At 45.9% G+C, this 6,433-nt stretch overlaps 1 long non-coding RNA gene across 1 annotated transcript in view; it reads right to left on the minus strand.

Moving 5' to 3' along the window:
* Nucleotides 1–333: 333 nt before the first annotated feature.
* The window catches only part of LOC308139695, an 11,387-nt gene continuing 5,287 nt past the window's right edge, over nucleotides 334–6,433 (minus strand). The window contains exons 2-3 of the long non-coding RNA XR_013936929.1: nucleotides 4,070–5,525; nucleotides 334–2,471 (exon numbers count right to left, since the gene is read on the minus strand). This is a non-coding gene — a long non-coding RNA (uncharacterized lncRNA). The remainder of the gene's footprint in view (nucleotides 2,472–4,069; nucleotides 5,526–6,433) is intronic.

The raw sequence follows: 6,433 nt of genomic DNA on the forward strand, positions 1-6,433 counted from the left end.
TCTTTCTTCATCCGGTCGGACATTTGGTCTAAAGCCAGTCTGTCTTGTTGAACCTGTACTTGGACCATCTCAAGAGCTTGTTTATCCAAGTCCAACCTTTCTTTCCATGGACTGGTTGCTTCATCTCCCTTGGTAATCATGGTTGAGGAGACAAGTGCCAAAGCTTCTGAAAGGTTCTTTATGATTTCACTGTAATTATCCCAACCACTTGCATTTTCAGCCACATTTGCAATCTGTTGCTCCAAACCAGACTGCAGATGGAAGGTCTTGTCCATATCGCTTTGCAAATGGTCCATTTTGAACTTCAGATTTTCAACTATCTTCTTGCCGACATGATACAGTCTCAGTTTCAGAGTCTCAGCAGAGGCCATTTCATTCACGACGTGCTCCTCTCTCCTCTGGAGCTCAGCTCTTAGGCCTTCCAGTTGGTCTTTCTCATTCAGAAGCTGCTGTCTTTCTTTGTCAATGTCAGATTTCATCTGGCTGACCTGTCCTTTCTCTTCATGGATGGTCCTCATGGCAGCTTCCACCTCGTGGTTCGAGTCCATTTCATTCACGACTTTGTCTATATGATGCTCTTCTTTCATTCGAATAGTCCATTCTTCGATGTGTTTCTTCTCCTCAGCCTGCTCCTCTTTTTGTCGTATCAGTTTTAATCTCAACACTTCTAACTCATCCCTCTCTTTCATGGTTTTCTCTAGTCTTTGCTCCAGTTCTCTTTTTCTTTTCCTGGTTTCTTTTTTCAATGTTTCCTTTTCCTGCTGTATTTCATTTAACATAAGTTCACATTCAGCTTTCTTTCTCAGACTTTTTCTGAAAATCTGTTCACTGACTTTTCTCCTTCTCTGCAACTCAGACTTTAGCAACTCAATTTCTTTCATTTCTCTTTTGTGCATTTGCATTCTGTTGCTACGCTTCAGTTGCTGTTTTTCAATATCCTCCTTAAAAAGGGTCATTTCATGTATTTCTGCACCAGAAATCCACAGTTTGGCCTCTGTTGAACATTCGGTTTGTATGAGTTTTTTCACCTTTTCTATTTGATTCTCTTCAAACCTTTGTAGAGTTTTTTCACCTTGTCGCTCCCAGAGCTGTTGACTTTCTTGGTTTTTCTTACCCACTCGTTGCTCTGTCGGTTTAAAGTCTTTGTTGGGAGTCGTGTCATGAGGTCGAAGTGTCAGGATTGTAGTTCCTACGGTCTCTGTTTTGTTGTTCGCTCTTGGGGTCGTCACTTTGTCGCTCTCTGCTCGCTCCTTGCATTTGTTAAGCTCAGATCTCAGATCCATCATTAGGAGGTCAAAACTCTTCTCCATGTTTGGTTTTGCAACTTTAACTAACCAACTTGTGTCCTCCAACTGGTTCAGTCTGATTTCACTCTCCTTAACATTTACATGTATGCCTTCACTTAGTTTCCCTATCTTGACTGTCATTTTCTCCATTCTGCTTTTAAATCTTGCAATGTTTTCAAACTTTTCTTGAATAGCCTGAATTTGTCTCTGCATTTTTATTCTTAGGATTTCCAATTCATCTCTTTCTCTTAAGGTTTTTTCTAACCTCTGATCTAGTCTTCTTTCCCGTCTTCTCTCAGCCGTTTTGATGGATTTCATGTTTCGTGATTCTTCTTTTAGAGAGAAATTTACCATCTTTAAAAGCTCTTGGAATTTTTTTATGTCTTGTAAAAACTGCTGTATTTCACCACAATCCTTCTTGTGCTCAGCGTCACAGATACCTATTTCAGCTTGATTCTCGAGTTCCAGGTTTAGAGTTGCAATGATTTGTTGAGTTATGTAAACTTCTTCCATCACTCTTTGAATGTCGGTGCTTGGTGTACCTCCTTCCATCTCCTCTGTCTTTAATGACTCTTCACTTCGATTTAGCATTTCAGCCTCCAATCTCATTAAGTCTGATTCTTGTTTCTCATCTTCTTTGTCAGTCGCTGTTTCTGCCACATGTTCAGTAACCCAAACTGGGATTTCATTTATTGGCATCTGACTCTGCAGATTATTTATCTCTGTGATGAACATTTTAATCTCTTGATTTTTCTCTCTCATGTTCTCTACAGCACACTGGATTTGATGCTTTACTTCCTCTTCTTGGCCCTTGAGTTTGGATATCTGACTTTTCACTTCTTTTTCTCTGGCATTCATCCTTAATTCTGCTTGACAATCCGCAGTCATTTCTTCATTCATGTCTGTTTGCATCAGGGAGTAAACTGTGTGCAGTTTCTTTATGTCCGCTGTGAGATGCCGTTTTTGCTGCTCATCCTCTAATGTTGACTTTTCCTCGGATTTGGTCAGTTTTGCAATCACATTTTCCAATTCAGTCTCGTCTGATACATCATCCGGTGTGTGATTCTCAGAAGACTCTTGATACGTCTCTGTTTCTTTAGACGTGCTCAGCAAAAAAGTCTTTTTGAGTTTAGTCTGTGCCAACCTCCACCTTTTGACCCACGCTTTGATGGAAATCAGCTTTTCCTTTGGAGAAAACAAATACACAAAATGAGTGTTAACAAGGAATCAAGGTCACATCAAACCATGAAGCTTCATCACATTGTAACATGACGTCCCTGTTGGGAACACACACAGTTCCAAGTGTATTAAAAACTGCTGCAGACAAGAGGGATCACAACAACAGCTCAGCTTTCATTCCATAAATCTCTGTTTTTATGTGGCCTCTTCAGTTTCCATTCTGCACACTGTCGAATGTTTTCCTTCATATTGTTCATGTACATGTACAGGTACAGTGTATATACAGTACAGGTACAGCTATTTCAATATCTTGTCACTCATTTCAGAAGGTCAAACCCAGGTTCAGGTCAGGACAGTCTGCTGGACAGTCCAGCACAGGAACACAGAATAGATCAGACCAGACCAGACCAGACCAGATCAGATCAGATCAGATCAGATCAGACCAGACCAGACCAGACCAGACCAGACCAGACCAGACCAGACCAGACCAGACCAGACCAGATCAGATCAAATGAGATTAGATTAGATCAGATTGATACATGAAGCGTCAGCAAGCATCACAACTCATCCACACACTCAGTTCCAAACTTCACATCGAGGAAAGTCTCGTTATACTTGGCAGTTCATGAACACCAGGGACGTCGCGCACCGACTGGCCCTTTAAGAACCAGATGTTATTCTTGGCAGTTCATGAACACCAGGGACGTCGCGCACCGACTGGCCCTTTAAGAACCAGATGTTATACTTGGCAGTTCATGAACACCAGGGACGTCGCGCACCGACTGGCCCTTTAAGAACCAGATGTTATACTTGGCAGTTCATGAACACCAGGGACGTCGCGCACCGACTGGCCCTTTAAGAACCAGATGTTATACTTGGCAGTTCATGAACACCAGGAATGTCGCGCACCGACTGGCCCTTTAAGAACCAGATGTTATACTTGGCAGTTCATGAACACCAGGAATGTCGCGCACCGACTGGCCCTTTAAGAACCAGATGTTATACTTGGCAGTTCATGAACACCAGGAAGGTCGCGCACCGACTGGCCCTTTAAGAACCAGATGTTATACTTGGCAGTTCATGAACACCAGGGACGTCGCGCACTGACTGGCCCTTTAAGAACCAGATGTTATACTTGGCAGTTCATGAACACCAGGGACGTCGCGCACCGACTGGCCCTTTAAGAACCAGATGTTATACTTGGCAGTTCATGAACACCAGGAATGTCGCGCACCGACTGGCCCTTTAAGAACCAGATGTTATACTTGGCAGTTCATGAACACCAGGAATGTCGCGCACCGACTGGCCCTTTAAGAACCAGATGTTATACTTGGCAGTTCATGAACACCAGGAATGTCGCGCACCGACTGGCCCTTTAAGAACCAGATGTTATACTTGGCAGTTCATGAACACCAGGGACGTCGCGCACCGACTGGCCCTTTAAGAACCAGATCCAGATGCATTACGTCACAGAAGGAATGTGGCCGGAATGACGGGACAATGATTTTGGTAACTCGGGGTGTAAACACACCTTTCCTGCTCACACACACTAAAACAGCCTTTGGGGACATTTCTGCTGACTCAGAGTTGAAGAAAAGGCTTACCTTGCACTTTTTCATGTGTTCCTGGTTCTCTCCGACCTCCTGCTGAGTTCGGCGCGTTCCCTCCCGGCTGCTGTCCATCTCTGCAGCAGCTCCTTCAATCGTAGCTTTTATTGTTTGAATTGTCGCCATGGTGACGTTCAGTCTCTGCTCAACCTCTTCCAGGTGTTTTTGTGCTTTGATCTTCACGATGTCTGATTCAGTGCTTTCCTCTGTTGTGTTTGTTCTCAGCTCTTCGGCTGAATGGCTGCTGCTCTGTTCGGTTCCTTCTTTCCTCTCACTGCCGTCCACCAGCGTCTCTCCCAGGCTTCTCTCACTCCGTCTTTCTGTCTGCTCACTTGCAGGAGGGTCTTCATTCATCTCACCCTTCACTTGCCTTCTTCTTCGGCTCCTTCGAATCATTTTCTCCAGCTCTTTTTTCTTTATTTCAACCTCACTGCTTATCACTTCCATCTCCTGTATCCTTCTCTTTGTCATGTGTAACTTGTTGTCTGTCGTCTCCTTGAGCGTCCTCACTGCTTCCATCTCCTCCTTCGTCTCCTGCCGGTCTTTGTCCAGCTTTTCTTTTTCCGCCTGCAGTTCAGTTCTCATCCTGTCTATTGCAGCTCTTTCAGATTGGACAGCCTGTCCACTGCCATCCAGCTCCACCCACAGCGTCTCCATCTCTTCCTGCAGTCTCCAGACTTTCAGCTTCACATTGTTGACTTTAGCAGCCACTTTGGATTCTTTTGGACTCTTGTGGACTTTCGTCTCTGCCTGCGCGACGTCTTCAGAGACACTGTCCCACCTTTGCTTCATGCTTTGTACCTTCATGGTCACATTTTGCTTGATGTGCGTGATGTGATCTCTGTGCTGTAAAATATCCCTTCTATTTCTCTTGATTTCCTGCTGGAAGATTCCTACAGTTTCTTCTGTCAGCTCATTTGCACTTTTGGCTTCTAGAATCACATTTTGGTTTTGGCCCATGAAAGCGTGAAATGCAGAAAGTAGCCGGTCCATGTGGAGCTGCTGGTTCTCCGCCGGCCTCCTGGGGGCTCGTCTCAGGGCGTCCCGGAGCTTCTCCAGCTTCTGTCTCTCGCCGGTCATGACATGATGGATTCTGTCTAGTCTCTCGCTCTCTTGCTGGCTTTCAGCCTGGATTTGTAAAATGTGCATTTGTGCTTGATTGGACACACGTTGCTTTTCCTCCAGCTTCACAACGGCGTTTTCAATCTGCAGCTTCAGTCTTTTTATCAGGAGGTGTTGCTCATGTGTTTCTAGTAGCAGCCTGTCGACGTGCTGCTGATGTCCAACGTCTTGTCCTGGCTGGTGTGTCTCGTCCCACAGCTGTCCAACCTCCTCCACTAATTCGCAGGTCAGTTGCCTTTGCCTCTTTATACTTTCACTTGCGGCTTCCATGTGATCTCTGGTTTGTTTCCCCTCCATGGTCCAGGTCTGTCCTTCAGGCAGTGTCTGAGTTCTGTCCAGGAAACAAATGGTCAATTAATAGGTGTTAGTGAGACACTGCTGAAAAGCAGCTTAACACTTATGACGGCCTGACGGTCCAGACGTCCCTCAGCACTGTGGACACACTGGACACTGGGCCTTCATGGAGATGACCAGTGGACACAAGTCACTGGACCTTCATGGAGATGACCAGTGGACACACTGGACACTGGGCCTTCATGGAGATGACCAGTGGACACAAGTCACTGGACCTTCATGGAGATGACCAGTGGACACAAGTCACTGGACCTTCATGGAGATGACCAGGAGACACAAGACACTGGACCTTCATGGAGATGACCAGTGGAGACACTGGACCTTCATGGAGATGACCAGTGGACACAAGTCACTGGACCTTCATGGAGATGACCAGGAGACACAAGACACTGGACCTTCATGGAGATGACCAGTGGACACACTGGAGACTGGACCTTCATGGAGATGACCAGTGGACACAAGTCACTGGACCTTCATGGAGATGACCAGGAGACACAAGACACTGGACCTTCATGGAGATGACCAGTGGACAAAAGTCAATGGACCTTCATGGAGATGACCAGTGGACACACTGGACACTGGACCTTCATGGAGATGACCAGTGGGCACAAGTCACTGGACCTTCATGGAGATGGCCAGGAGACACAAGACACTGGACCTTCATGGAGATGACCAGTGGAGACACTGGACCTTCATGGAGATGACCAGTGGACACAAGTCACTGGACCTTCATGGAGATGACCAGGAGACACAAGACACTGGACCTTCATGGAGATGACCAGTGGACACACTGGAGACTGGACCTTCATGGAGATGACCAGTGGACACAAGTCACTGGACCTTCATGGAGATGACCAGGAGACACAAGACACTGGACCTTCATGG

The sequence above is a fragment of the Blennius ocellaris genome (genome assembly GCF_963422515.1).
Source record: "Blennius ocellaris genome assembly, chromosome: 14".
In the NCBI taxonomy this organism is placed as follows: domain Eukaryota; kingdom Metazoa; phylum Chordata; class Actinopteri; order Blenniiformes; family Blenniidae; genus Blennius; species Blennius ocellaris.